The 7920-nt window shown below is 39.5% G+C and overlaps 2 non-coding genes across 2 annotated transcripts; both read right to left on the bottom strand.

The window, feature by feature from the left end:
• Positions 1 to 3808: 3808 nt before the first annotated feature.
• LOC145677215 (5S ribosomal RNA) lies at positions 3809 to 3927 on the bottom strand. Its single transcript, XR_014129692.1, has one exon. It is a non-coding gene; the product is annotated as a 5S ribosomal RNA (ribosomal RNA).
• Positions 3928 to 4104: 177 nt separating this feature from the next.
• On the bottom strand, positions 4105 to 4223 carry LOC145677221 (5S ribosomal RNA). The gene has a single exon (XR_014129698.1). It is a non-coding gene; the product is annotated as a 5S ribosomal RNA (ribosomal RNA).
• Positions 4224 to 7920: the final 3697 nt, after the last annotated feature.

The following is a 7920-nucleotide window of genomic DNA, read 5'->3' as shown; positions in this document are numbered from 1 at the left end:
AGGACCGTTTTTGAACTCAGTGCCAGAACTTCAAACTTAAGCACGTTCCCCACGGATGCGGCGAGCAAGCTGAATGTCCTTAGGCATGATTGTGACTCTCTTTGCGTGAATAGCACACAAGTTGGTGTCTTCGAAAAGCCCTACAAGGTAAGCTTCACTTGCCTCCTGTAAAGCCATGACAGCTGAGCTTTGGAAGCGAAGATCTGTCTTGAAATCTTGTGCAATTTCTCGGACGAGTCGTTGGAAGGGCAGCTTGCGGATGAGCAATTCAGTGCTCTTCTGGTAACGACGAATTTCTCGGAGAGCCACAGTACCAGGCCTGTAACGATGGGGCTTTTTCACTCCACCGGTAGCTGGAGCACTCTTTCTTGCAGCTTTGGTGGCAAGCTGCTTTCGAGGAGCTTTGCCTCCAGTAGATTTCCTAGCTGTCTGCTTGGTACGTGCCATTGCAACTGTCACGACTTGTTTCAAATAATTGCGCGCTGAATGAAGTCAAGTTATATAAAGAGCAAAACCGTTAAATCAAGCTATTTCTCATTGGATAAAGTCAGTCGAAAAGGACAGTTCTCATTGGCTTAGACACGTTTTGTGTTTTTCCTCCGTGCTTTCCCTGCATGATCGAAGGAACAAAACCACGAGTCTTGGGCTGCTTGGGCTTGTATTTCTCGTGTGTGGTGAGCGAAGCAGTAACATATCGAAATGACAGGACGTGGAAAAGGAGGCAAGGGTCTTGGCAAAGGAGGTGCCAAGCGCCACCGTAAAGTTCTTCGTGACAACATCCAGGGTATCACCAAACCCGCTATTAGGCGTCTTGCTCGCCGTGGTGGTGTGAAGCGTATCTCTGGTCTCATTTATGAAGAGACCCGAGGAGTATTGAAAGTATTCCTGGAGAACGTAATCAGAGATGCTGTTACATACACAGAACACGCCAAGAGGAAGACAGTGACAGCTATGGATGTTGTGTATGCCTTGAAGAGGCAAGGAAGAACCCTGTACGGTTTCGGAGGTTAAGTTGGGGTTCCTCCTATTTTGGATATAAAATTGGCATAAACGGCTCTTTTCAGAGCCAACAAATTTATATAAAGGGAAAGATTTACTTTGTGCGATTTTCTGTTAGATTATAAGAATTCGTGTAACTACATTAAAGCCTTTTGATGCACACTAAATTACAGACGTAGAGAGATTAATTTGAGAAAATCATACGTTTTTTTTTACATTATGTACGTTCATGTATACGTATTCATATCATGTAGCAGTATTAATGCTGGAGAAGGGGTTCTGGTTGGAAATTGGCGATTTGTTGGAAGTAGCGAGCATGAGAGATGCGAAACGCAAGTCGGAATTTCTGTTCTGACAGTAGGATGTACGTATAGAGGCTTATACAACTTCTATACTGTGCTGTGAGGGGCGAATAATGCGTTAGAAACCTGAATCTTGTCCTTTATCTTGTTTACGTGGTCTTGGGTTCGATTTCTTTCTTTTGCGGTAGTGTCTATTGTGATTTACATGTAAATTAATGACACTTCGTAGCGGGTTACTAAAATAAAGAGTAATACAAATATGAGATGTAGGTTAATGCATTGTATACTTCACATTATTTACTAAAGAAAGGCAGTAGTTACAAGAAACCTAGGCTCGCTCGTTGGGCACAGTAGCAAATGAGTTCTGAGATCAGAGAATAAGAGTAGTTGCGTATTACAAACCATATACATATAACACATATCACACAAATATGAATATCGACCTTGCAAAGAATAAATCGTACTTAAGTGTGCATTTAATGTCATTACTATGTTGCAAAAGAAATTTAGGAAAGTTTTCTGATCCGCTCTGTTCATGATGTCATTGGGGCATAGTAATGAACAATAATAAATGTCGAGAACATATTGAACAGAGTAATTTCAGCCAAGCCAACGCAAGAGAGAAACATGAGTGCTTTAAGAATGTTGGAAATTCCTTTGTCTAGCATGAAGTACATGAGAATATGTGGTATGAGGTTTTCTTCCATTGCTGAGAATCTGGGCTCGACTGTCCTGTCCTCTGGGTAATATGAGCCCGATGTACGCAAATATCAAAAAAATGTAGCTAGCGACAATACAAAAGGTAATGATCTTATAATTAATAATGTAGTGGGAACTAAGCACATCGCTGTTTGGAGTATTCTAAAGTTAGTGTGACTTCCTATGGGCTTCAATTACGATCGACGACTACACATATACTAATTAATCGAATAGCAGCGAGAATTTCGAATGAAACTAAGCAACTATCTCAGACACTTTTGATGAGTCTGTATATCGAAAACAATTCATTTCAATCGTAAATCTCCTCTATAAAGGGGTTTGTGGCCCTCATAAGGGCCGATTTGTATGAGATATAGGTCTTACATTTATGCCTTCTTCTCAGTTTTCTTGGGCAGAAGTACAGCTTGAATGTTGGGCAAAACACCACCCTGAGCGATTGTAACTCCAGACAACAACTTGTTTAATTCCTCGTCGTTACGGATAGCTAACTGCAGATGACGTGGAATAATCCTAGTCTTCTTGTTGTCACGAGCAGCGTTGCCTGCCAACTCAAGAACTTCAGCTGCCAGGTATTCCATGACTGCAGCCAAATACACGGGAGCGCCAGCACCAACTCGTTCGGCATAGTTACCCTTTCGCAAAAGACGATGGATTCTGCCTACTGGGAATTGAAGGCCAGCCCTGCTGGAGCGGGACTTGCTCTTTCCCTTGACTTTTCCACCTTTGCCGCGACCAGACATTGTTCAATATTCTTTCGTAATAAGATGAGAGGAAAAATTGCGGCCTCCCATGAATCAAGTCAGTTTTGTTACTACTTCAAGCGTGCACCCGAGTGCATCAAATGAAAAGCAAGGCAGTTGGCGCGAATTGAAACACGTACTGTAATTTAAATGAAGTCGATAAATCGGCGGACACATCTAATTTTGCTGAACGAGTGAGTCATCATGCCACCAAAAACTAGCGGAAAGGCTGCAAAGAAGGCTGGTAAAGCCCAAAAGAATATCTCCAAGGGAGATAAGAAGAAGAAGAGGAGGAGGAAGGAGAGCTATGCCATTTACATCTACAAAGTTTTGAAGCAAGTGCATCCTGACACTGGCATATCTAGCAAAGCTATGAGTATCATGAACAGCTTTGTTAATGACATCTTCGAGCGTATTGCTGCTGAAGCTTCTCGTTTGGCCCATTACAATAAGCGGTCAACTATCACCAGCCGGGAAATCCAAACAGCTGTGCGCCTTCTTTTGCCTGGTGAACTTGCCAAGCACGCTGTAAGTGAGGGTACGAAGGCTGTTACCAAGTACACAAGCTCTAAGTAAAAATCTTCTTCAAGATTTTTCATTTCAAACGGTCCTTGTCAGGACCAACACATTATTCGAAAGAGTTAAATCACGAAATTTGCTTCATTCTGTTATGTAGAAACACGTTGAAATCCAATTTCTATATGCTGTTAGTAAAAAAGTAAAGCACATAGCGGAGATGTGTCGTGCTTGTATACGAAAGGCATTTACTCGCCGGAGATCTACACTTAGTCATAATAATTTACTTTTAAAAAGTGGTAATACATTCCGTGTTAAGTATAGTAGTAGGTGCACACGGATCGGAAATCAGGTTATTTTAATGTGCCGTGCAAATAAACAGGCTGTTAGTGTAAGAAATAGTGGGTATAACGCTTAGAATATCGATTAATCGCTATGAAATAATGTTGATAAATTATCTCTTGAAAGTACTATAAAATTAATGTTTCTAGTATTTTCGTACTTGAAGGATAATGAAATTTGAAAAAGAGATGCCAACAGCACCTGGTGTTCCCAGGCGGTCACCCATCCAAGTACTGACCAGGCCCGATGCTGCTTGACTTCGGTGATCGGACGAGAACCGGTATATTCAGCATGGTATGGCCGTTGGCGAATGCATATGGCTTCGAGTGAGTTATTGTAGCTACGTAGGTTTGTCGGTGAATACTCAAAAAGACCAGCGCGTGGAAAGCGTTGCTAATTGTTTTAAGTAATGCATGATTACGAAATTATCGTGGTGAACGATGTGAGAATATTCGTCTTTGTGAAAAACAAAATTAGAAAAAGTATACCAACAGCACCTGGTGTTCCCAGGCGGTCACCCATCCAAGTACTGACCAGGCCCGATGCTGCTTGACTTCGGTGATCGGACGAGAACCGGTATATTCAGCATGGTATGGCCGTTGGCAACTACCTTTTCTTCAATGTCCTGTTAAGGAAGTATGTTTTAAGTAAGAATTGACATTATTAACTATAAAGGCAAGCATATTAACGTCGTTAACATTACTTGGAATATACTAATATTCGAATAAATATTTGAATGTTCGAATGATGAGTGATTCGGATGTTCATAGTGCCACTGTGTCCTATCGAGTTTACTATCACGAACCACGTATGAAATTGTATATAAATAAATAAAAATAAATCCTTTATTAAGTATTGATTACAGGAAAAAGGCAAACTTACATTCTTTAATGTACACAATGAAATGTATGAAAGATATTTTTAAGATATGTTTCACTTACCCTTTATAACGCAAGGTAGTTTTCAGTGTAGCATTCTCTTCAGCTGCGAGATAACGTAAGGCAGATGATCATTCAGTCGTGAAGCACTAAAATGTAATATACATTTTAACTATTATCGATAAGAATTATTTACTGCAGGGATGCAAATAAAGTGAGGCAAATTAGTAAATAAAAACCGATACTGTAACTGATAATATAATTAGTTGTATCTGTATTAGTTGTATATACAGTAATCGCACGATTATCCGCGGAGTTGGATGTTGGCATAATCGCGCATAATCAGCAGTATGAGCAGAAAAGGGAAATGAAATGAAATATTTAGATTTACGTCGCATACTTATACCGGTTACGCTAAAGGAGACGGTGATGATGAGTACTGAATGAAGAAAGTGGGAGGAAACGGGAGAAACCCGAGAAAACCCATGAGCACGGTCTTTATGCACGACAAAGTTCACACGGCACGAGCTGGGATTGAATCAGGGACCCCAAGCACCGGAGGCCAAAAAACGGACAAAAAGTCTTTCGTGCAACTTTCGTTTTCGGTAAAAAGTTTACACATAATTTAGAAAGAGTAGTTTTCTGGTCTTTTTATTTCACAAGTTGGTTCATGTCTATATTTTTTACATGCATAAAAAATTTTTCAACTCCCTTGCTTATTTCCTGTTAAAGACCTCTACCTCTGATTGTATTTTTTGCACATATTCTTATTGTTTTCAGACAACATTTCTAAAAGCGTAATTTATCGTCAGCAAGAAAAGAAAAGGAAAGCCTCGGATAGTGGAATGTGTACTGTATATATATATATATATATATATATATATATATATATATATATACGTATTAGTATATAGTTTTATTTTATACGTCTCCTATTATTACACAATGTGCAGATATTGTCAAAGCGCAAGTAAATATGTATAACTCCCCGTTCTGCACTTAATAACTTGAAAGAAGTTCGGGGAAGGTAGTGTAACAGAAAGTGCAAACAGAAATGAGGGTTTAAAGGCATTTAATATTATTCCGTAGTAGTATGATTTTTTGTAAAAAAAAAAATATATATATATATATATATATATATATCTAAACATACATATTCAATGATATAGTAAGAGGTTAGCAGCACTGATAGAACTGCAGAAAGTACAAAACCGTTAATAAGAAAGAGAGAGAGATGGTGGCCGCTTTTGTGCTTTTCATTGGCTAATTCCGAATTGCGCGCGAATACGTACGAGATTTCTTTCTTTTTCCTCTTCGCAGCCCAGATGTTGCCAATTAGAAGTTTTTAGTACTACATTTGTATGAAAATGTTGCCTTTAAGAAATGTGGTTTGCATACAGAGAAAAGAGCAAAATGAATATTTACCTTAGTGGGCATGAAAAAAGACGAAACATTTTGCAAGATGGACACACGAACTTCCTTAATGCAGGCGTTCAGTACATTATTGTAAAGAAAAAAACACTAAAAAGAATTACTTCAATATCCCTAGCAACATTCAACAATTCATAGAGAAAAATCTTTATTTTGAGAACAATGGAAAACTATGTAATTGTAGATAACTACTAAATTTAATGATTAAGGAAAACGTTTAGGCCCGGCCCTTCAGAAAGAAAGTGCACAGAATATTCTCTCATGGAAGCAATTGCAAAATCAACATTTTGTTTGCAGTTATAATTAGAGGATCTATATACAGGGTGTTCGAAAAAGAATGTATCCTCTTGAAAGAAAATATTCTCTGGGCCCCTAATCCTTTATATACCGAAAGGAAGTTTGTATAGCATTTTTTCTTACCTTCGTTAGAAGAATTGAAAGTGACTACTATCGTGACACGGGAGATATTTAATCGATAGTCGAATTACTCACATACTCGAATGAACACGTCTCTTGTAAGGAGAGGAAAGGCTTCTGTGATCCGCTATCGCAGCTGTGTCATATCTGCAGAGAATGTTAGGACACAAACGTGATCTTTGAGAGCCTCGTGAAAAGAAGTCGCATAGTATCATGTGTGGAGACATCGGGGCCATCTGAAGAACGCTTCATCATTAGGACCAAGGGCGAGTTACGAAACACTCTGGGATATATTTATTAACATAACTTCTCGTCATTCTGCAAGTGTGGTGGAGCTCCATCCTATTGGAAAAGGAAACCTCGGGAGCCCTCTTCATGTGTAGGTATCGTTCACATCTGAAGCATGTGAAGATAGATTACTGTACTATCGTGTACCTAAAATCATTTTCTACGAATACGAACATGTCTACACTGAAGGCAGTGCAGCTCTTTTTCTCTTTTTTTTGGTCATGTATTGTAACGCGGGGCAATGCACACAATAACATGTAATGTTGTGTATCATCATAAAGGGCCAGGGCGATGATTGGATCTTGATGGACGTGGAGAACTGATAGGTGATGTGAGTGGTATTGTGATCTATGGTTGTATGTTTACTGATGAATGCATAAGGAGAGGTGAAGGGGTTGCCTTTTTTTTTATGTCGATCGGGAGGGAAGCGATTGGGAAACTTTTGACTTTGTTTTTCAACCGAATATATTGATTGAATAGGTCGCCGACAATTTTACGGGGCGTCACGTCGTTGCCTTTTTCATGTCGATCGCGAGCGAAGCGAGCGTTTTTTTTTTTTTTTTTTTTTTTTTTTTTTTTTTTTTTACCGACAATATGTATTGAATCGGTTGCCAACACCTTTAGGGGCGCGTCACGTCCTTCTTTCTGTGCTGATCGCGAGCGAAGCGAGCGCGAAATTTTTGACTTTTTTTTTTTTTTTTTTTTTTTTTTTACCCACAATATTTATTCAATCGGTCGCCAACACTTTTAGGGGTGCGTCACGTCCTCTTTTCTCTGCTGATCGCGAGCGAAGCGAGCGCGAAATTTTGACCTTTTTTTCTCTTTTTAATTCTTTTTTTTCTTTAAGAAAAAATATTGATTTCATAGGTCGCGAACATTTTTACGGGATGCAACATCGTTTATTTGTTTTTCCAACCGTCTTTCTGTCTTGAGCCCCCGCCAAGTTAACTTTATGGTGGACAAAAACTATGTGCGGTGGGTTACCGCGGGGTTCTCCCGTTTCCTCCCACTTTCTTCATTCCACCACCATTTCAATCATTTCTCATAATCAGCGCCTCTTTTAGCCTAAGCGGCATAACGTGGGACGTAAAACAAAGATTTCCTTTAGTTGCTTTCTGTCTTGATTACGAGCGCGAAATTTTTTACTTTTTTTTTCTTTCTTTTGATATTATTCATTTAATAGGACGGCAACACCTTTACGGGCCGCCGCGTCGTCGTTTACACTTCTTCAGCCCATATTCTTTCTGCTTGTTCGTTTTCCGGCATCTTGTTATCACCGCCCGCGGC

Source organism: Thermobia domestica, unplaced genomic scaffold, assembly GCF_964235325.1.
Source record: "Thermobia domestica unplaced genomic scaffold, izTheDome1.hap1.1 HAP1_SCAFFOLD_698, whole genome shotgun sequence".
Classification (NCBI taxonomy): Eukaryota; Metazoa; Arthropoda; class Insecta; order Zygentoma; family Lepismatidae; genus Thermobia; species Thermobia domestica.
This window is presented reverse-complemented; position numbering and strand designations above follow the sequence as displayed.